The sequence below is a fragment of the Tinamus guttatus genome, unplaced genomic scaffold (assembly GCF_059628265.1).
Source record: "Tinamus guttatus ecotype Peru unplaced genomic scaffold, ASM5962826v1 Tinamus_guttatus_pri_ptg000093l, whole genome shotgun sequence".
Taxonomy (NCBI): domain Eukaryota; kingdom Metazoa; phylum Chordata; class Aves; order Tinamiformes; family Tinamidae; genus Tinamus; species Tinamus guttatus.
Window position 1 is genome coordinate 143,293 of NW_028288627.1, and position 23,280 is coordinate 166,572.

The 23,280-nt window shown below is 48.9% G+C and overlaps 1 long non-coding RNA gene across 1 annotated transcript; it reads left to right on the forward strand.

Moving 5' to 3' along the window:
- The first annotated feature begins 5,292 nt into the window (after positions 1 to 5,292).
- Positions 5,293 to 11,779, forward strand: LOC148595483 (uncharacterized). The gene is made up of 2 exons (XR_015913143.1): positions 5,293 to 5,333; positions 11,671 to 11,779. It is a non-coding gene; the product is annotated as an uncharacterized LOC148595483 (long non-coding RNA).
- Positions 11,780 to 23,280: the final 11,501 nt, after the last annotated feature.

Here is a 23,280-nt window from a genome sequence, read left to right on the forward strand (position 1 = left end):
TTTGCAGGACGAAGTGGGCAGCGCCGCTGTATTTTGCTTTGCACTAGCTCTGCTCGCCCCGGTGTTAAATTGTTCTGCAGCGTTGTCACCCTGTTATTTTAAGTCTTCTCCACTACCAGGGATTGATATAGCTCAAGGATCTTGGATAAACATGTTAGAAGAACTGAGAGGAGGCAGAGAAAATACAAGGATCCCTTTCTGTGCAGAAATGCTCTCAGGGCAGGGCTCAGGTGAGGCAGTTTGTTGTCGTTAATGTCTGTTTGGGGTTGGAGGCAAGAGTTGGTGGGGAGTTAAGTGAGGTTTCAGGGATGGAGCTTGCATGATGATCTTCAACCATACTGCATCCTCTCTGTTGACCAACAGGACATGGGATGAGGATACCCAGAGTGATCTGGACACGGCAGCTTTCCCGTAAGGATCTCCAGACACTCTGAGGACGTGGTAAGTACTGTTGTGTCTGTGCTGCGTGCGGGGAAACAAGGTAGGAGGAAGCGAAGGGAATTTAACGCTGCCTTGATGTGAAATTGGAGGATATGCAAGACAGCAATGCTCAAATTAGAAGCCCTTGCTTGTCAGACTACCCACTCACTAGATAGAGTTCAGTTCTGGTCGTGCCCAAATCATGACACCCTTGCCTGGCTCTGCTGTCCCTGGAAGTGCCGCGCACCTGCACCTTCTCTCCTGCCACTGGGGAGGTCCAGCACTCGGATTTGCCCACAGGTTTGTCTCCACTACAAACATGCACTTTTCAACTGTTCTCTTATATTCTCAGATACTAAAATATGCTGCCCACACAGCTCAGACAGCAGTACTATTCTGAAGATCTCTCACAAATGATCTCTGTGTGGTAAAGTCACCCCTTTTATTTTCTGTGCCACGGGAGGATGAAGGGCTTAAGTCGCTCCATAACAAGGTTATGAACTTGTCTCAAAAAGGCCATGTGATTTTATAGCTAATGCTCAAGTCTCTCAAGCAATTTCTCTGACTGAGCATCCCAGGGTCTCCTCCTCCTCTAAATTCACTCTTCCTTTCTGTTTTCCAGCTTTTCTCTGCGAACTTCCTCTCGTTCCATTTCTGAGACCTCTGCCTGCAGGCTGGCCCCCTCAGAGGATTAGTGGAGGGGGCACCAGTTGATTTATGCTCACCTCAGCATGGCAGCGGGTACCCAGTGTCAGTTGTGGGATTATTAAGCAGTTTGTACAAGAACCTTGGTGGTTCTGGTGCAGGTCTGAAGCACCAGACAGTTCAGAACCAGAGCGGACGGGCGCCTCTGTCTCAGCCAGTCTAAACTGACCCCCGACTTCTGCATTTTTTTTCTCCTCTTAACCTGTTCACGTTGGCAATATGGACAGACGTGCTCAGGACTAAGTGGACTGCAGAGATTAGGTCCTTTCGAGTGCGGGACAGACTGTTGAAAATGAACATTATTGTTGTTCTTGTGGCAAAGATGCTTTTGGTCACCACAGAACAGTTTTCAGGCATCCTTCAGTTGCGCTTAGTTTGCTGAAATAAGCGAGAGAGGTATGAGAAGCCAGGAGAAAATCCTCAAGCTTTTTCCACTTAAACTTCCAGTTCCTGATAGTCCCAGTGCCACGTGATACTGCCATTTGTATCATCTTTTATAGCGCCTGGCTTGACTGTCCTAAAAGAGCAAGCCGAAGTAGGGGAGAAGTGTTGAGATTTTTGAAGTTTGAATATGGGAAATGGCAGATACTTGACATTTGTCAAACGGATTTGTTTTTTGCAGTACTCCTCTGACCTTCCGGGAAAACAAAAGGTCTCATTTGTGCAGCTTTCAAAGTGGTTTGCAAGGAGCAGGACTGAACCTTGGTAAGGCATGGTTGGAGTTATTGCTGTTGTATACAAAGATCCTCCAGCTCGGCCACGTTACCTAAGCGAGAAGTAGACCCAAGGCACGGTGTGGAGGCCTCTCCTGACGTGGCTTTGCAGGTGGTCTCCACCAACCTGTTAGTCAATAGCGACAGCTCTTAAGTTCTGCCGTTCTAGAGCAGGCGCTTCCCGTCTTCCCAGCTCATCCAAGTGGTCGCCTTGGCTTTTCTCTGGGGGCCTGTGCATATTCCAAAGCTGGCTCTTCAATTTGCTTTGCCCTCACATCCTGCCCTTGATTAGACCAGGCATATATGCTAAGGGAAGCAAAATAGTTTACTGATTTATCACGGATCATTAGATGGAGTAACTGTTCTTAAAACATCGCCAGTATAGATACAATAATTAGAGATGTGCTTTTGTTAACATTGCCAGCCTCTACCCTCTTGTACAGTACCCTTGGGTACTAAATAATTACCCACTTTGTGTGGTTATCTAGCTCACTAATTACCCACAAAAATTGGGGTCAGGTGTTAACTGCTTGAAATAAGTATCCTCCAAAGACTTGCTTAAATTATATAAAGAAATGATGTGTTTGCAGCAAAACTTTAAAAAAATCAAACATTTTGGGGGGTGGAGGGAGAAGGAAGGTAGGGGAATATGAGAAAAACAATGGAAGTAAGTTGCTGTGTGTGACCACAATATTGTAGTGCCGAGGAGGGAATCTGTATGGGAGTCTAAGAATGGGTGACAGATACAGTCTCTCTAATCCAGTCTACTTTTCCGAAAGATTAGATCCCTTAGTACATAGGGTTTGATTCTTCCCCTATGTAGGCTGATGTCAAACAGGATTACTTTGGCATAAACGAGAAAATTTGCATCCTTGGATTCCCGGCCCAACTTCATTACATAATCCAGCCTCCCCTGTCACGCAGGGATTTCTGCATTGCGCCCAGGAGCTGGGTTATGGATGGTGTGTGTATTTCCATACGCCTCTTGCTGTGGTCCCAGCCCCTGCACGTGCCGGCCGGGTGCCTGGAGCAGCCGCCGGGTGCCTGCGCCCAGGGAGTCACCCCAGTGAGTCAGGGCTTCCCAGATCGACCCACCCTCCGCAGCCTGCGAGCGCTCGCCCTCCGTGCCAGGGCCACGCGCGGCGCCTCGCCAGCCCCATCCCGGGGGACACCTCCTCCCTGCCCCGCCGAGCCCCCCGGAGCGAGGGCACCGAGCCCCCCGCGCCCTGGCACCGCGGCCCTGGGGCGGCTGGCGCGTGCGGGAGGTTGGCGAGCAGAGGGCTCCGCGCCTGGCCTTGCTCGCGGGGATGCATGAGCAAAGGCCGCTGATGTCCACGGGAGCCCGGCCGCTGCCCTGAGTACCCCCGCGTGCCCCTCTCAGGCCCGCTGGGTACCAGCCACCGCCAACGCCGTCGCCCTAGAGCATCCGCGCCGTGTGCGGCGTAACAAAGAAGCCGCCTTATTTATTTATTTCGGCGCTAGGTGCGGGGCCTCCCGCAGAGCAGCCGCTCTGCAGCGCCGGGCTCGGCCCTTCCCTGCCCCACGGAGGCTCAGGTGAGGCCCGGGCACCGCGCGGGTCCCGGGGGGCAGAGCTGTGCCGCACGCACCGGCCTCCTCGGGCACGGTGCAGGTTTCGCCGTCGTCTTTGCCCCCCGCGCCGATGTTAACTGTCGGCGTTCTTATTTATTGTTATCAGGGGATTGGGGGGGATCAATGAAGTGCGTACGCGCCTGACGGACACGCGGGAGGAAATGCTTGGGCAGTGAGTAACATGTCTGCAGCGCAGGGTGTGTGTGCGCGCGCCGCGGGCGCGAGCCCCGGCGGGGCGGACGGCTTCATCCCAAAAGCCAAGGGCAGGAGCCGGTAACGGAGCGCGGGGGCCGCGAGGGCTGCGCCCCCGGGAAGGCTGCGCCCCCCGGGAAGGGGCCCGCGGGGCCGCGGAGGGTTTATTGGGGATGTGTGCGGAGGGTTTATTGGGGATGTGTGCGGAGGGGCGGCGGGGGAGCCGCGTCCCGGCCCTGCTCGAGATTTCAGTAGGCATGCGAGGAATCTCTAGGATAGTTGGCAAAGGGCGCGGGTGGGGAGGGGGGGAAGGATCCGAAAGAGTCTGTAACCAGACACTGAGGCTTTCCAGGAGTGAGAGTGTGCGAGGGAGACGGAGACGGAGCGAGAGGAAGAGAGGGGGCAGTGTGGTCTAGTACATTTTCATCTGGTCGTTGATTTGAGCCTGATGCTCGCTGTCCCTCAACAGCCTCCCTTGCCGGTATTTTCTCTTTCCCCCTCTCCTCTCCTTTCCCTTCTACTGCATCGCAGCCTAGGGGAGCCAGGAAAGATTAAATGCGCTTTCTAAAAGGCAGCCACTTCATGCAGCTACGTCTACTCCCCCCAGCCGCCCCCCTCCCCCTTTTTTGAAATTAAAAAAAAAAAAGGGGGGGGAGGGGGGGGTAGACGGCGAGGGGGAGAAGGAAGGAGGAGGAAGAGGAGGACTATAGTTTAATGATGTCGGGACTGGCTGATCCAGAAGGAAGAAAAAAAAAAGGGGGGGAAAAAAAACAGGAAAGATTTGAGATCCTGGACGAGGAAGGACTGTGGTGCGTGGGCTCAGCCGCCGGAGGTGAGGAGGGGACGGAGGGGACGGTGCCGCCTCGGTAATGGTGCCTGTTACGGCCGCCCCCGGGGAGCGCCGGGACCGGGGCGGGGGAGGGGGGGCCGGGAGCCGCTTTTTTTTTTTTTCTTTCCTTTTTTTTTTTTTTTTTTTTCCCTCCCGCCCCCCCCATCAGTGCCGGATATTTTGCATTTTTCGCCTCGGGCCCTGCGGTTCGTTTCGGCTTCTGGCCGCCGGTGCCGCTGGGCCTAAAGCGGTTCCAGAGATGGGTGGAGGGTGCAGATCCATATTATTTATGGGGGGGGGGGGGGGGGAGGGAGGAAGGAGCGAGGGAGGAAAGGGAGGGAGGGAAGGGGAGCGGAGAAGGAGGTGGCAAGCGGGCTGGGGACGAAATGCGGCTCTCGGTTATGGCCGGCGTAAATTTCCATTGGCTGCGGTGGCACAAGGTGCTTGGCGAGGAGCCGGTGCAGGATGGAGCCCCTTTTGTGTGCGCGTACGTGTGCGGGGCGCGCGCGCCCGCGGGGCTGCGGGCGCGGGTGCGGGCGCGCGGGGAAGCGCCTTTCTCCTCCAGCTCCGCCTCGGCGGCGCCGGCCGCCGCGCTCCGCGCTCCCGCAGCCCCGGCCCCTTAGAATAACAACAACAATAATAATAATAATAATAATCGGAGCGCGAGGAGCTGCGGAGGAATTCGGTCCCCCCCCCCCCTTTTTTTTTCTTGATATATTCCCTTAAAAAAAAAAAAAGATGTTTTAAAAACGCGAGCGGCTTGCGCGGCTGCCCACACCCACGGCGCGGGTGTCAGAGCCCGCCGGGCGGCCACCCCGCTCCGGGCACTGCCCCGGCCCGCCCGCCGGCCCCGGCGCCGATGGAGCGTCCCCCGCTTCCAAACGGTGAGTTTCTACCAGGCTGGGGGGGGTATTTCCTTTTTTTCCTTTCTTTTTTTTTTTTTCCTTTCTTTTTTTCCCCTTCTCCTCGCAGCCCGGGGAGGGGGCGGGGAGGCAGCGCCTCGCTGGTGCCGCACGCTTTGTGCCAGGCGAGCCCGCATCCTCCGCGGCCGCCCCGCGCCCCGCGCGCACCGGCAGCGGGAGCGATCCCGGTGCCGCCGCTGCCCTCCCGCTCCTGGCGCGGGGGAACCGTGTCGGGAGCCGCGAGGAACCTGCCGCGCCTCGTCGTTTCTGTGCAAACCATTAAAACGGAATGTATTCTCTCAACAGAGGGTCCTTAGAGAAGCTCTTTCCTTCCACCTGTGTGTCCGGTGTTGTAATCTTGAGCCATGAATTGAACTTGCCTGCTATTCTTTTCCTCTTTCTCCTTTTTATCTGTTTTTTTTTTTAATCCCTGTTTTTATTTATTTTTATTTTTATTTTTTTTGCAAGAACTAGTTTGTTGCGCCCCTCTCAATCCCTGAGACCCTAACTTGTGATGTTTAGCTTTTAAATCCACGGGTTAGGCTCTTGGGAGCTGTGAGTTGTGCTTTGACATCTTTATTTTATTTTCTAAGTATATCCTGTATATGTATCTGTGCGTGTGTGTGCATGTGTGTGTATATATATAGGCATATACACACACATACAATAGTGTTTAGTAGACCTTTTAAGGGAAAAAGAGAGATGTGTGTCTCTCCTCAGGGTTGATCAGCTAATAGCAGGGCGGTGGTTATGGCCATTTACCTAAAAAACCTCCTCTCAAATTAAAAGGAGCGTTTGCATGACAGATTTTGTGTGTGTGTGTATATTCAAGGGGGATAATTTTACAGCTGATGCCGATATGGGGGTGTATGTGTGTACACATATAGTGGTTATTATATCCGTGCGTGGAGATAAGGTATACACGATACGGGTGCATGCGAATACAGCTATGGAGGTGTGCGTATAGCTGCACATACGGACGATACGTGTGCATGCATATGTATACAGGTAAATAAAACCCTGGGTTTGTATATCTATATATATATTTACAGCCGTAGGTATCATAACATCCGTACGGAGGGAGCGTTGCCGCAGGCCGCTGCGTCCAGCATCGCTCTCCCTTTTTCCCCCCTTCTTGAGAGCAGCACAGAGTACCCTGAGAGCGTAACAGTAACAGCTCGGTACGTTGGTGCTTGACCTCAGCTCAAATCCCGGCATGCCTCTTGCGTCCAAGTTTAAAACTGAGCGATTAATCTTGGAAATGTGCTCTATGGACAAAAAAAAAAAAAAAAAAAGGCCAGGAGACTGTTGGAGCTTATTGATTGTTAGATCAAAAATAAACCGAAGAATAAAATAGTTACAGGTACTAAGGTTCAAAATGGCTAAAAAGAAATAATGAGCAAATGCTGAAGTTTGGTTTTAGTCTTTTTAATTTCCTTTTTTTTTTCAAAGCTTAAAACTTTCCTAGTTTTTCAATCAGAACTTGCTGTAAATGACAAGTCAGAAATGTTCAAAATGTTTTCTGCTGCTGTGTTTCTTTATGAGAATTTGTTTTCATGCTGCTGTAAAATTAATTATGGTTGCAACTGTATTTCTTGTCTCTGTTCTGCAAGGCGATTTGTGTTGAAGTTGCCCTTCCTTGTTACGGCCCCGAGTCGCTGTGCGATGCTTGAATGCGACTGCTCTGACTGCAGACACAATGCACCAAACCCGCACCAAACCCCGTAACGTTTCGGTATTTAATAGCCCGGGCTGCGTTTCACGGCTCTCCTTGTTCAATAGCCAGTGAACTGGAAAAGGCTTTCGCAGCTCCTGCCTCCCGAGCCTGTAATTTCACTGATTATTTTACCTACGTGGGGAGGAAAAAAAAAAAAAATCGAAACCCTGTGAGCGCAGCCCCCTGCGGCGCCGGGTTTGCTCCCTTTACCTGTGCGTAGACGGGGGGGAAAATACGCAAAAATATCTATACAAAACGGGGCTACGTGTAAAAGAAGGGGGAAGGGGCAGCTTTCGGGCCGCAGTGCGGGAGCGCGCGCGGGGGCCGCGCTCCCCCCCATCCCCATCCCATCCCCATCCCCGCGCGCTCCCGCGGCGGCGGCTGCAGGTCCCGGCGCCCTCGCTGCCCCCCTCGGCGCCCCCCCCGCCCCGGGCACATCCCCGAACTCCGCGGAGGGGCCGGGACGCGCTCGGCGGCCGCCTCCATCGCGCCCGTCTAGACTCGCCCAGACGCAGCAATTAGCGGCGCGGCCGCGCGCGCGGGGGAGGCCGCGCCCGCCCGGGGGGGGGGCACATAGCGACCCCCCCCCCCCCCAAATCCCGCCCGTGTTTTGGGGGAAAAGGCGAAATTCCCGCAGGAGGGAGCCGAGACGCGCGTCCCCGCGGGGCTGCTCCGCGCGCGCCGCGCTGCGCGCCCGCCTAGGGCAGGTTCCTCGCGACCAGCTGAAAAACCGGCCCAAACTTCGTATTTTTTTTTCAATCATTATTATTTATTCTATACAGGCAAAAGAAAAGGTTTAGCTTTAGGCTTTCATTCCACCTCCCCTCTTTTCTTTTTTTTTTTTTTTTTTATCTACAAGGCTCTCTTGCCTTAGCGTTACGCGCTTCCCCCGCTCATGATAATTTCCTCGGTCTCCAGAGCTGCGCGTTTTCCCCGGATGGAAGGGGAAGCTGCGGCAAAAACAGTTTCATGTGTCGGGAGGGAAATGGCAGGGAAGACGCGTGTTGGGCGTGAAGTGGATTACAAAACGGAATATGTAAGTCAGGCCGGTTTTAGCAAGGGGTGAAGATCCTCAGCACTAAAAAAAAGGTGCCAGGCTAGGGTTAGTTTCAATTAAAAGTATATCTGGTATAGCCTCGTGAAATTTAATATTGCGTGTTCCCAAGCAAGCTGTGCAGTATGCGATGCCAATATTTTAAAAAGAGAGAAGGGGAGAGAAAATAAAGCGAGGTTTTGTTTTTTGTTTTCTTTGAAACACTGCATTTTGTAAAGGTAACGCACGTTTTGCAGACTCGTGCACCCAGGAGCCTTCTCCAAGCGGTGCCTGTGCCACTTAGCTCTGTGACTTTGACCTCGGTGCAGCGTCGCAGGAACTTGCTTACCCGAGTTGAAAGGCTCGGGGTTTGGTGGCAGTAAAAGGTAGAAGAGGGCACCGGCTTTCGGCGTCTGGCCATTGTTGCTCTTTTATTTCAGGGGGGTTAATAGTACCCAAAGTTGCCTAGCACTGTAGCTCTAAAATGGAGAATACTTGTGCTGTCTTCCTCCCCTGAATCATTTCCAAAGCACTTAGGGATTTATTGGGCCAGGCACCAAGCTATGGCTGAGGTGCTGTGTAGCGGCTAGTGCTGATTAGGTGATTGATTAATTTCTAATTGATTTTTTTTTTAATGCAAAACCTGATTCAAAATCCTTGATGTTAAAATGCAATTTAAGTTGAAATTGAATTGCTCTGCAGCCTCTTCTCAAAGCCATATCAACCTAGTCAAAATGCCAGTGCAAAATGGCATAAGCCGTTTTGGGGGATTTTTGTTAACTCTTTTGTTTCCCGGTGGTGAAGCCTTTGACCATATCTCAGTACTTTGAAGGGAGGTGTTTATTCTGGCTATGTTTATGCCCAATCCCAATAATAACAGAAAACGTTGCCCTGCACAGGGTATAAGGCGAATGTTATACCCTGCAGCTCTAACTTAACTGCGAGGTGGTTTTGCCTCTTTTAAGGGCTGCTCTCCTTCCGTGCTGCCCTGCTTGGGTTCGTGTTCCCTTTTCTTGCGAGCGAGGTGGGCTGCAGCCCTCAACTTGAGCGCGTTTCTGGGGGCTCTGCGAGAGGAGCCTCCCTGCCAAGCGCTCCGCGTTCCCGCCGCCTTCCCAGGGCTCCGAGGAAAGAGCATCCCGGTCCTTCCTCGCTCGTGGGAACACACACATTGTTTCAATAATCCAGGCAATAAATGCTAATTAGGAATGCTTAAGGACCCTACCAGTCAGAGTAATTATCATAATTTACCTCTTCCTTGTTAAAAAACATTCCTTGCTGATCTTAATTTTTTTTTTTTTCAGCAATAGTTTGTGTGTCTCCTCATTTTGGGGAAAGCACCCCTCATTGCATTAGCGAGAAGTCCATGAGTTCACTGGAACACATTTCACATATTGCAGAGGGAACTGGAGCTAGAGCTAAACATATGTACAGATTTTCCCACACATAAAATTTTATTTTAAAACAGTTATTTTTTCCTTTCCCTGCCCTCTTTGTTCCCCCTCTTTTTCAGCACCACCAAAAACCACTTCGAGGGGGAGAACAAAGGAAATCACTAACTATAAAGGCATCATTAAGTATGAACAGCAACAACGAGATAGCGTGTGATATGGCAACATATTTTATTGCACAAAAGTGGAGATAATTAAATAATTCAGTGGTATTCTTGGCTAATTAGCACAAAGATCTTTCAGAAGCCATCAGGAAAATGGATCTCATCAAATCTAATAATATGCTACATTTCACAAATATCCCATATTTTCCAGTGTTGCTGCTACTCCACCACCTGATACAATAACACGAAAGGTTACAAATATGTGCAATTTAATTGGGCTGTTCTTTGAGATAATTGTTTCTCCATAAAGTGATTAGGTAATTTGAGGAAGTGCATGTATACAGCTGGAATTTTCAGTATTAGTCAATAACGGGGAGGGGAAGAAAATCACAGCTTCAGAAAAAAAAGCATGTCTCTTATAAACGGTCTATTAAAAAAGATGAATCGAGGTTGGGATCCATTCCTGGATTGATAGCGACAGGGCTGATCCATTTTGGTTTTGCCTTGGATGAATGCTGGAGTCTGAGATCCTTTTGTGGAGTTTTGCAGGGACCTAGACCACCTGTTTTGTGCTTTTCTCAGCACTGAGAAGCTCATGGCAGAACCTGGGAGCTCTGCTTTAATGCGGGCTCTTAATTTCAAGGCCAGAGCCTGATCTTGTTTTGTATAAACTAGCCAGAAGAGCATTCTTGTGAGCAACGCTGCTTTAGGTCCTCAGTGGAACAGCTATAACTAGAGTGCTACCTCGGGCCATGAGCAAACACTTTTTCCTCTGGGCGTGTGAATTTTTAGCAAGGGTCAGAGACTACGTGTGGTCACGAGCACAAGCCAGGTTGGCAACCTACAGAGGCTGTGTACAGGCCATAGGCTGCCCAGACAAATACCTGCAGGGCGTTGATACTGCTGCTGGAAAAATCTGCTAGGCATGTTCAGTAATGAGGTGCATCAAATATTATTCACAATATCTCATTATCCTTCCTTGAGCTACACGTATACACAAGTTCATGTGATGCATTTACAAGCTCTAATTTACTCTATACCTGTTATATTCAAGATTACTTTTTCTTCTGCTAAACAAAGGAATGGCTGAAAAATGGCCCTTCTCAGCCAGTTAACCACCTACTATTTTATGTAAATAGCAGTATGCAGCTCAGCTTTTAAACAGTGCAAGGGGAGGAACGTGAGTCTTGCAGATACAGCACGAGCTGTTGCTTTTCCTCTGGGCCCAGCATGAACTCGACGCCCGTGTTGCACCTACGGTGCGCAGTGACTGCACGGACTGGCCGGACAAGTAACACCGCGGGGCATGACACTGCTTGGGGATTATTTGTTATGTGTGTGAGGGCAGCTCACGGGGACATCGAGAAGTTTTGCACTGCCTGAAACGGAAGAGATTCTTCCCTGCTCAGAAGAGCTGGAGGCTGATTATACAAGGTAGGCAGAGAGATTAGGAGAAGGAAAAGCAGCCGAAGGTAGCGGTTGGCCCAGGGAAATGCTGCTCCTCCCCAGCAGAGCAAGGCCCTGAGCACCCAGACGGTGCTCCCAGGAGCGAGCCGGGCATTTCCTCCTCCTGTGTTCGGTGCTGTTCCCTCGTGCCTTGACAACTGTGCTTGATCTATGAGCGTATTGCAACCAAGAAAAAAAAAAAAAGATAATTTTCAAGGTGGAAGATCAGTCTCTGATATACCTGGTAGCCGATGTGTCTGAGACCATGTACTGCAATTGTTTTCATTTAACAACTTTTCCCATGCTGTAGTCAATGATTTGATCTCCTGGACTGCAATGTCTGACGCTTGTAGAATTATTTGTTTGCTGTTTCTTGTATCTGTTTTATGCTCGCAGAGCTCTATCTACAGCGGTGTCCTGGCAGAGTGGACCAATGGGGCATTGGATATAAATTGTATGTTCTCTAAAGGGAAGGGAGGCGGGAAGAGCGGGAAGGTGTACATGATAAACATAGGCTATGCTGTGCAATATGTGCTTTTCGTGCCACCTTTAAGTAAGGATTGGTCTTCAGCCACCTACATTGTGATCAAGAACGGCTTGGACTTCTGAGAAGCGAGGAGTCGATTAGTTCCTGCAGAATTTATTTATTGCTGTTGAGCCTCAGACCACGGCTACTCAAACAGCCAGTGTCCTGACCCAAACGTGATGACCCCTGCTGTTGTATAAGTGTGGAAGATGGGGCAAAAGGGACACCCTTGGGTCAGCTTCCCAGAGAAGTCTCCGGACAGCTCCCTGTGGCTCCTGCAGGAAGCTGGACCGCTGCTTCGGCTCCCCGGAAGGCTGTGTTGGATGATCCAGGCCATTATACGCGTCTCACTTGACTGCCCTGCTGGTAACTTCACTTTTAAGATGAATTATGCAAGTACCGCTGCGAAGCACCAGACATTTGGGAGCTGAGGACGGGGGAAGAGTCTCTCAGTGTATGAACTCGATGCCGCATGAAGTCTGAGACTCACCTGGGTTCCAGCTTCTCCAGAAGGGACAAGAGCATCCACAACACAGATTGGTGGACTTTGTTTTGCTGTGCGTTTGTGCCTGTATCATGTCTGAACCTGCAAAGAGTTTACCTGGTTATTCCCAAGGAACTCAGTAAACGCTCAATCTGAAAATCGGTTACCTGCTTGTGCTTGTCTCATTTTGTCATCCCTATTCCCCTCTCCCCCATGGGGTCACGTTGCTTTAGAGCATCTGGTTTCCCCCAGGACTGGGTCCTTCCTGGGCTGAGAGGGAGGAGAGGACAAGGGAGAAGTTACCACGTTGGAGGAAGGATGGTGGGCTGCAGTCTGGAGCACCTCGTGCACGGATTGATCAAAATTTGCTCTCTTGTTCTAGTTTCTCTTCGCAGATACCCTGCAGGGCGAGATGATTTTAAAGGGTGTGTTGCATCTTACTCTTGAAGGCCTAAGTAATATATTAAAATCTCTTAAAATCTGTTTCTCGAGAATTTCGTAGGTAATTCAGGAATAACACATTAGCTTAGGCATAATGCCTTTTATTCCATGTCCTCTTTTGATCTTTTTTTTTTTGCAGGGCCTAGCATCCAGAAGGCAGTTTTGGGGCATAATTTGGGTTTTGAAAAAGGCCTGTACATAACTGGAGAAAGAGGGAGGTCCTGATTTTGAATTACTGGTATTCCACTTTATTTATGTCTGTTGTCCCATTTGAAATGTAGAAATAGATGGGTTAAAATAGTGATCAAAACCCAGTGAAAACATGACATTTTGATGCAACTTCCAGGTGTTCAGAGAGTATCTGAAGTCCTGTTTGTGTTTTTTTTTTTTTTTTGGCAGCAATATATATATATATATATATATATATGTTTTCTTACTGTCATAGCACACAAACTAACATTGTGAAGGCAAATGTAATTGCCGCAGGTTTACCACTTTGCCTGATTTAGGATTATTATTCTTTTCCCCTCAAACTCCAGCCACAAGACGAAGCCTTTTCCCATGTCCCAGGAGGGCTTGGCTGGTCCTGGAGCATAAGCGAGGGGTGCAGGATCAGTGGGGGCTGCACACAGGCCAAACGGGACTCCCACACGTGAAGGAACGTTTCCCACGAGGGATCTCTCTCGTCCCAAACGGGAAACAGCAGCGGGATAGGGGGAGGCGTGTTTGCACATCCATCTCTTCAGCTGAGATACAACCCAAGGTCTCCCCTGTTGTTCAGGGACAAACGTCCAAGGAGAAGTTATGTCCCTTTGCCACATACGGTGTGAAACCTTTCTTCTTATTATTTTCTTTATTAAATCTTATTTTGGTTTTGATACACAAAAGGAGGCAACGCTGTTGTTTGGAATATTGCCTCACTTCAGAAATAAAAGGACAAAATAGCCTGGGATGTGTTCGATCCTCTCCAGGTTGGAATGTATCTCTCTGTTGGAAAACAATGCGGGGCTTAATGTTACAAAGCATATGGAGCAATATTTGGGAGGGTTTGTTCACATATGATCGTACCTCGTTATTGAGCAGTGCATCATGTCAGCAGCACATTCCATCTGCGGATCTCAAGGCAGTCCATGCGCAGGACTGAATTAACTCTCACAAGTCCCCTGTGAGGTGGGTATTGACACGCTCCTGCCTCTTGTTCACATGGGGGGAAATCACATGCAGAGAATTAAATCCCGTATTTTCAGGATCCTTAGCTTGTGTGTCCTCCTTTCCACAACTTAATTTTCCTGATGGCACAGAGGGATGCTTCTAATTTTCAGTGCAACTATTCAAAAAAATAGATCAAGGATGGTAGAATCAAGTGTCATTTTATTTTATTTTTTCATTTTTTCCCCGGGGGAAGGGAGGCCCAATTTGGCTTTAAACCCGGAGTTTTGTTTTTCAGGCAGGGGGCTGGTTATGCTGTGCAGATCTCCTGGGATGAGGAGGACACCAGGGAATCAGAGCCTAAAAGCCCCAGTGAGAAAGTTTGGCTTAAGTGTTTTGCCTAAGATGGCAGAGTTGATAATTGGATTTCAGTTTGCCGAGCTCCAGTCCATTACTGCGGCTATAAATCACAGGGCCTGCAATCCCTTGTCTAATGCATCCTTCGTCCCGAAACGCTTCCTCTGCCGCCGGCTCCCTCCGTGCCGGCCAGGAGGCCTCGCGTGCGGCTACCGCAGCAGCGGAGCTGCGAGCCCTGCGGCTGCAAACCCCCCACCACGTGCACCATGTGCACGTTCCTTAGCTTTAGTCTTGGCACGAAGGGATTTGCTCTCCACACAGAAGTTCAGGGATGGCATGGGGTTCATGTGTCCCCCCGTCCAATGCATGGTCCGTGCATGTTACGTGGGGGTGCCTGGGGTCATGAGTCTGCAAGAAAAAAAGAGTCCCCGTCCTATTAACCTCAATGAGACAGTACTGGTCGTGATAAAACCCTCACTGATTCCCCACACGTTTCTGCTGCCATAAAACTTGGCCTCGCAGGCAGATTGAGCCAGAGCTCCGCTTAGGGATGCGAAACGACAAGGTGCAGCTGGGAGAAGCAAGCTCCACCAGGTAACACACAGGCTAAGTGCTGACCGAAAAACAAGGCAGGGTTTCGTCCTGTGAGGTATTGAGCTGGGATATGGGGCTCCCTTCCCTTCCCGGGCCCCACGTCTGCTTTCCTGCAGCGCTCCCGGCCCAGCTCCTGCCCTGCCACGCAGAGCCTTGGGGCTCGGTGCAGCTTGGAGCCCCCACAGTGCCCGTACCTTGCAGTTTTGGTAACGGGTTGCCCCGACTTTCTGCGTCCCAGGGACCCAAATGCCTTTTTGTATGGGCCTCATTGTGCCCTGCCTCCTGCTAAAAGAGAAGACAATGGCAATGGGCCTTCTAGGGACCTCCCCGCACCAGCTCCCTAGGCAATTAATTCTTGAAATCCTCCGCATTGTTGGTACATCTGCATTTCATCTATAAAACCAAGCTCTATTTTTCTGATAAAATAAAAGCAAAAGAATAGATGGTTAAAAGAATGAGTACTTATGCCCATTTCTTTCTACTTATGTGTCCTTTTTTTTTCCCTGAGATTTAGATTTTTCTCTATAGCTGCTACCTTCAGGGTCTCGCCTCTCTCCCAGTATCATAGAATCATAGAATCATAGAATCATAGAATGCTTAGGGTTGGAAGGGACCTCTAGAGATCATCTAGTCCAACCCCCCTGCATACAGTAATTGGGACAAATTCCTTGTTGATCTGATGCTGGTGACTGCATCAGGAATAACTCTTTTTCTGTGAATTCCTTCCAGCTATGGTTTTCTGCTTGGTGTCAAGCTGGCACAAAAACGGTGAAGTCAGAGCATTTTGACTCAAGACCAAAGTGCTTAGTTTTGGTTACTCTTTACGTCCTGTGTTTGAGAGAGATGGCTATCAGTAAAGATGGCTCTGAAAAGCTCTAACATGCTCCAGGATGCCAGCAGACACCTGTAACACTGCACAAATCAGGAAACTGTGGGCTTTACAGCTACCTCCACACACACACTGCCAGCCCAGAACCCCAAAATGGAGATTTAGGCCCTTCTCACCATCCCACTTGCCTAAAGAGATCCAGCTGAAATAACCAGAACGACTGGAACCGGCCTTTCATCTGCTAAGGGTCTAATGGGATCCCTTTGTGTTGATTTTAGCACTTTCTCTACTTGGCTGCAGTAAAGAATCCACTGCAGTAATGCCCAACCTTTTATTACTGTGCCATGTTATTCATGAATTATTCCAGTTTCATGGTTATTTTTGTTTTGGCCTGCAGCCTGTTTTAAAATATTTGTAAGACAAAAGAGAGGAACACAAGTTTTTCCACTTCCCGTCTGCCTGTCTAGAGCCCCAAACATCTTCCAGCTTTGGGAATCTAGTTTATAGTTTACGAGCTTGAGCATACGGGGCGGTGTGAACCCAGAACTTGGCGTCCTTGCACACCGGTGGTTAAAAGTTGACCCACCTGCAATGATGCTTTCTGGTGTGTTTTGGATGGTAAATGGTTTCCAGTGAGATCTAGGACCAGCAAGAAGTTAGTCAGCTCAGTGACGACACGGTTTTGTGCCGGGATAAGCCACAGTCCTGGCATTAGTGCAGCAGGAGAGCTGGGGGGCTGTGGTTGTGCCTAACCTCGTAGCAGGCCCAGAGCAGCTTCCACAACGCCGAGCACAAGGCACAGCCGAGTTCTCACCCCCGTGTTGCCATTCCGAGGCTTTTCTCCCCACCAAGCTGTATGCTGGTTGCATCCCAGCACTATGAGCTGGGTTAATCAAAGCCCATGCTCAGGATAGCGGTGCCCACTGAGCCTCTGGGGAATGGACATCTCACTGGTACCTGCTCTGATGCTCAAGGCGTGGATTTTTTGCTTAATTTCAGCGGCAGGGGGGATTTCCCGTGCTGCTCAGGCCTCCATAAACCTCTTAGAAAGAGGGAAGCAGGCGGTGGTATTAAGCAGCACTGCGTGATAAGGGCCATTCCCCCTGCCCTTCGGTAACAGTGGATCCGTCCATCTAATATTCCATTGCACAAACTGACATCTCTTCTAAAAATAGATGTCTGCACATTCAGTCAATGGAGTAATCCAATTGCCCGAACATTCTTGGGTGCTTTATCATTTAAATTGTAATAAATCACAGCGTGCCGCAAGCTGTATTGAGTTGCATCAAGTTACATTCCCACCAATAACATGCGGTATCCAGATGAAATCAGCGTGACATGACGTAACTGAACCGAAAATTTAATGCATGCACTGTTTTGTCTTCAAAAGTTAGGTCTCTTTTAAAAAACAGGGAGAATTTTATTAAAATTATTGCCAACATCACATTTTGACTCACTATTTCTCCCTGTTATTTATTTTATATAATGAGCATATGAGCCTTGCCCTAAAGTCCATTGAACTCTATTGAAAGACCACTACAAATTTCAGAGTTTGGATCTGGCCTATTGGGATGGTTTAGGTAAAATATTATAGGCTCAGTGTAGTATCTATCACACTAATGTTCTTGTGAAATAGCTATCATTGTCTGGAAAATTTTTCTTATGTTCAGCTTATTTTTTTCCTTTTCTTATTAAAAGAATGGGAGAAAATATTTTAAGGTCTCCTAAGTTGGCCTTTGTTACTCAGAGTAAGATTCCCCTGGACCACCTTAATGAATTCCCACTTCTCCTTGGTCTTAGATGCGTTTCAGATATTTATACAAGATGTATGAACATAAAAGGATGATTTATAACATTGTTGTTTCCGAAATAGGGGAATAAAGCTAAACATAATCTGGTTCAATCCTCAGCTAATGTAAATCATTCTAGCTCTCCTGTAGGTTGCTGATGAAATCGTTCTGTGGACCCAGTTGGGGACTGGTTTCTTCAGGAACTGTAGGAGGGAGAGCACTGTACAAAAGTGAAGGGAAGAGACTGGTGCCATCTGTGATGACATCTAGGGCTGGCCAGCGTGCTGGGAAGTCCTCGCAGGTTTGGTTCAGGTGGAGATGTTATGATGTTATGGGTGCAGTTGCAAGAGCCAAGGTAATTCTGGGATGGAAATGCAATGCTTTGATACCAGCTCGAGCTGGTGACCCAACTAATTATGCAGGGCTCCTGGGGAGGTGACCTCGGGTGAGGGCTCTGTTCTGCATGCTAATTGGGAGGTAATTGAGGTGGCTGCATTGAGCTGAGCTCTGTGGCCTGCCCTGCGCAGCAGGGTGAAGCCTCCCTGGTTGTGTCCTGCTCGCTGTGGAGTCCCAGGGAGGAAGCTGGAGGCACCCATGGGGCACGGCCGGTGCGCCGTGCAGTAGGGATGCCTGGGGTAGAAGAGGGGGACTGTTAAATCTGTCTCCTTTCCCCAAAGTAAGAGGCGTTTTGGGAGATAACGCACGGTAGTGACTTGATGAGTGAGAACTCAAAAACAGGAGGAGAAAAATGTGGGAAGGGGAAAAAAAACCCAGCGAGGAGGATGTCTCCTGCTACAAAGGGAGCTCGGTTGCAGAAGGCCGGTTGCTGCGTGCATGTCACCCTCACGGCTCAGGGTCACTGCTGAGGTGCTCGCAGTGGGACCCACCACGGGAGATGAAGACATCCCTGAAGCGCAGCTGCAATGTGGGGCAGAACCTGCCGTTCTGCCGTCCCGCTGAGCAGCCCTGCCGGAGCTGACGGAGGGTGAGGAAATGCCTCCTCTTAACCTGCTTAAAATGCTCTGCTTCCTATTAAACTGTCTCTTTCAAACAGGACTTTTAAACCCTGATCGAGAAGTGATAGCGCATGCAAACGTGAAAGCGTTTCTAGGGTGAGATGCTGCTCCTGTCCTCCTCTCCTGAAAGCTGCAATGAAAAGCAGCTGCTGGATGTAGCCTTTGGGAGAAGCTCTGCTGCAGTCAGAACAAATCCATAAGCAGAGCTTAATGTTCCACCCTTCTTTCTTCACATGCTTTAGAAAAGTTAATTAAATGAGGCTGGGATTTGAAAAGTGAGAAGTACCATTGCCAAACCAGCTCCTCAGTGTTCCCCTTATTGTTCCCTCCGACCAGAACATCAGCACAGACCTCATTCCTACTACTTACATACCATATTTCCACAAACTTAATGGTTACAATGTGGTAATGAGCAATAGCGTACCAGATGTTCGGATTAGATCGGCCTAATGGCCATGTTATAGTTTGTAGGATAAATATAATAATTATTAAAAAAAAGGCATTTTAAAGGCACAGAAACCAAACGACAGGAAAATTGAACAATTTGCCCCAAGTTTCACATTAAGTCACTGGCAGAGTGAGGGGAATGGCTAAGCTAACAACATGGCTCTATCAGCAGCAGTGGGAAAGCAGCCGAGATGTCCTCACGTAGCTGTAGGTGTCAGCCCTCAGGTAGGGAGTGTGCACATGTCCTGCAGTAAGGACACCGGGAACCTCAGGCTGGTGCACCTAGGTCTCCTGCACGCTGTGTAGGAGGGCACGGCCCTCCTGTGGAAGGGATTTCCCATATTTATGACATCCTATGAAGTCCCGGCCAGCTGTAGTGTAGTGAAGCAGAGACACAATCCTTAACAAATGAGGCCAGGAAGGAAATGCGGCTCTAATTCTTTGGCCAGAAAGACTCGCTGATGAGCAGCAGTTTACATGACTACAAACAGACAAGAACCTCTGGGCTTTTTTTTTTTTTTTTTTTTTTTTTTAAATCTTGTGGTCTACATATTTATAGGAGAACGCCGCCAAGAAATATCGAAGCTGCATCTCCTCTTCGTTTGTTAGTGCAGTTCCTCAGGCTCTGAAGTTGAATCTGTGTGTTTGGACGAGAAGAAGACCCAATATTCCTGTCCTTTTCCAGTGAGGACTATCTGAGCTTGGCACAGAGACCTTCCCTGAGCCTTTAGTGAGGTCTTCAATATCTAGCCATGAGGCTGCAAGTTACCATGGCCCATTTATGCTTAAGGTCCTGGTAGGAAGCTTGTTTTACATGCTTTGCTATGGTTTTCCTAGAAATGTTGATCTGCACTCCTGGGAGTCTCATATACATCGTTGGCCTTAATCTTTCCTAACTGAGTGGCCTACTTATGAAAGTGTGATAGCTATCTTAACCCCCACCCACTTGTCAATGTCACTGTAGGAGACTCTCCGACTGCTACGAAAACAGATAGGTTAATTGAATTGGGCTGCTTCTCCTCGTACTCCAAATATTTGGTGGTCTTTGTCACTCCAGCTTGACTCCCTCCATTCTCCATCCGTGTAGTCCCTGTCTCCATAGCATCTGAGAGCAGCAGGTTTCCATGAACAAATGATTCACCTCTGCTCACCGCTTTCCTGGACATTGCTTTAGACCTGAAAGGCCGTTTTTTTTTTTTTTTTTTCTTTTTCCCAAGTGTAAAGACTAGCAGTTGGCATATCCTCAGTATAAATAGTAACAGCTATCTCAGTATGAGTCAGCAGCCTCAGCATATCAGGATGCACAAAGAGGAGTGCCTTTAAAAGGCCCTGAGCAGTGACTATGGCCCTGTACCTAACGGTGGCCTGTCTTGGGCGCAGGACAGTGTCTTCTTCTGGACCCACGCTTCACTATTCACTCTGCTGGAAAAGCAGCAAGAGCAGCTCAAGGACTGGGCTTCTGGGAAAAGTAGCTGGGAGAACTAGATCTTTTTTTAGTCAGGAGAAGAAAGGGCTGAAAGCAAAACTTGAAAATTGCTTTCAACTACATAAAACACAGAGGCAGAGGCGGGGTAAATTGATCTCCACATGCACTGGAGATGAGGCCCATAAGACAGTTCTCTCCTATGATTTTTCTCAAAGAATAAAAAAAAATTGTGCCAATAGAATTTGACAGAAAGAGGATCTGCTGGATTATAGTTTGTAACACGTTTTGCCTCTATTTGTTGGTCTACTGTGGATTGGTGACAAGTTTTTCTTTTTTTTTTTTTTTTCTTTCCCCTGGCTTCCTCCTTGGCAGTCCATTTAAAACTGGCTCATATTTTGTTATTACCTCTGATGGTTAGCAAACGGCCATATCTGCGAGTTAACTCTCATTTATGATCTTCTCATAATGATAAAGTGGTTCTTTTAAAAGTCCCATTGCTTGCCAAAAACCTATTATTGCAAAAGTCTAAAGCCATTTCCAAAATAATTTATTGGACAACTGCACTCTGAATGAGTAAGAAGCACTAGGAAGGCTCTCATTTAATACCAGCAATCAAATACATTTTAATGTACCCATAACCGGTGTATCCAGATGCCATGTATTTAAGAGTAGCGTTCCGTCTCTCCAAAAGAGCTGCATTCCTCAGCCTTGCTTTTACAAATGAGGCATTTGTTCCTTGGATAATTTTCAGGAAGGACTTTTGGCCAAACTTGCCATGAGCCTGGCTAGCAAAGAGAAGCAAAGAGCAAGCAGCAGAGGACAAACCTGCATAGGCAGGTGCAAGGAGAGAGAAGTTTCTCTTGCCCATGTCCAGCACTGGCCCTGTTAAGGTACTGGGATACACACATTAAGGCCGGAGCCGGTTCACATCCAGCTATTGGAGCACACAGAAATCCAGGAAAGCTATGCACCTTCCACCAGCATGCAATTCTCCCAGGGAATCCCCGTGAGGCTGAGCCACGCCGGCCACATTTGGGCTGCAGTCCGTCTGAGTCCAGATGTAGGGGCCAGACCTGATTTCACTAAGCATACAAAACCGTGTTTGTTTGTGTTATTTCATCAGGATTTGATAAATCATTTCCTCAAGTGAACACAAGTTCATTCCGAAATGGAAAAACTTTGATGAGTTATTTCCTTTTTTTGAGCCTCTGGTACTAAAAATTTGCAGATTTTTAAAAGAATTGCAGGAGTTTTGTGACTCATGAGGGCCGTAGGTGGTAGTATTTGTTGTGGTGTCTGGAATCCCAGTGTCAAACTTGTCTTTGTCAAAAGATTGATACAACGTTGGTTTTGGCGAGAAACATGCTAGGAGAAAGGACATCACTTAACAGATACTTAAAATGTGGTCAGACTCTGAAAAGTGACTCTTAGAAACGACATTGTGGTTTTCCATATTTATTTTCTCTCAACAACTTCCAGAAACAATCTGCTGAGTTCACAAATCTAAAGGTGATTTGTTGAGCTGTCACCTCCCCGAAGGCGACGGAGGGCTGTGCAAAACCCACCTTCCTCCCTGTGCCCCTTCCATCATCACCACTAATAAGGATCCCACCACTGGAAGTCAGCTGACATGTTGCTGATGGATGCACGATGCTGAATAAAGTCTAGCTATTCTTCCATGACTTATCAGGGGTAAAAAGAGCAATGATTCACCTTCACTTAGAGGTAGTGCAGGGGCACACAGAAGGAAGATTATAAAGCAGCGGTGGGATGGTCCAGTGGTTGAGACATGGCTCTGAAATTAAAGACGTCTTAATTCAGTTCTCATCTTTAAAATAATCGTGTGCTTGTGCTCTCCAGACAGCTGCCATTAGCCTTGCCAAGACCAGCAAACCAAGTAGCCAGATCACTCTTTCAACCCACAAAAACAATTGCTGGGTTCCTGCTACCTGTGCAATGAGCAAAAGCCACACACAACATGTAGGTGATGATAATCTGGCTCCAAAACCTAGCATCACCGTGCTTACTGCAATGCTCTTGCTGAAAGCTAGAGCTAATTAGCCCATGTGGAGCAAAGCTGCCGGTGCAACGAGACTGCTCCTGATGCCAGAGCTAGCAGGGGTTCCCCTCTGCAGAGCTGTGCAGGCACAGTCTGCGCGTACCAGGCAGACAAAAATAAATCATTATAACTGAAATGTCCTGGACTTGTCGTGGCAGAAGAAGTCAATCACGCAAGTGATGATATTGAGAATAAATCACTTCATTTTTTTCAGTGGAAAATATTCAAGGACAGTTAAGAAGGCCCAAATTAGGTCATTCTGCTATAATCCATTATGTTAGGTGCCTGTGGAGCAATATTAAGGATCCTTAGGTCTTTTAGACACCTTGAAGTGGTGGCACTGATTTCCCCATTGAAATAGATAGGCTATGAGTCCTTGTTTCAAGACGACCTGTGCCATCCCTACCACAGTGTCATTTTTCCCGTGCAGAGGTGGAGTGATGTGCTCAAGCATCATTTATTCTGTGTGTTCTCATTTACTTGAATAAGCAGCATTTGCTCTCATTTTGTTGAGAGACGGGATGAAATTTGGCTTATTGGGGCCTGAGGCTGGAGCCAGGAGGACTACGGCCCATTTGGGTGCATTTCTCGGACCTACGGGAGTCCAAACCCTGCTGGGGCTTCATGAATGAGTCCCACTGGGTTCAGAGGGGCCTGACTGGGGCAACATTTCTTTGCGTCAGGTCCCGCATGCTTCCAGACGGCAGAAATGCCTCCCGTTTAGGTAGGGAGGCCTAATAATTCACGCTGGGGACGTCGGGATGGGGGGAATTTCGCCAGCGGGCCTGCGGGCGACTCCGGAGCAGGAACCTGGGGAGGTTTCGGGTTGCACGGCTGAGGAAACCCGACACGGCCGGGATAACGGGGCTGGGGCAGGGAGGGTTTGTCTCGCCGCGGCGTTTCTGCTCTCGCTGTGGCGTTTCTGCGTGCTCACGAGGCCCCAGGGCCACCGGCCGTGCCTGACGCTGCACCAAGTGTCTGAGGGTGGCAGCTTAGCGGCTTTTCCCCGGACGTGGGGCTTGTTTGCATTGCACCATTGCGCAGCACCTCTGTTCACCCCAAG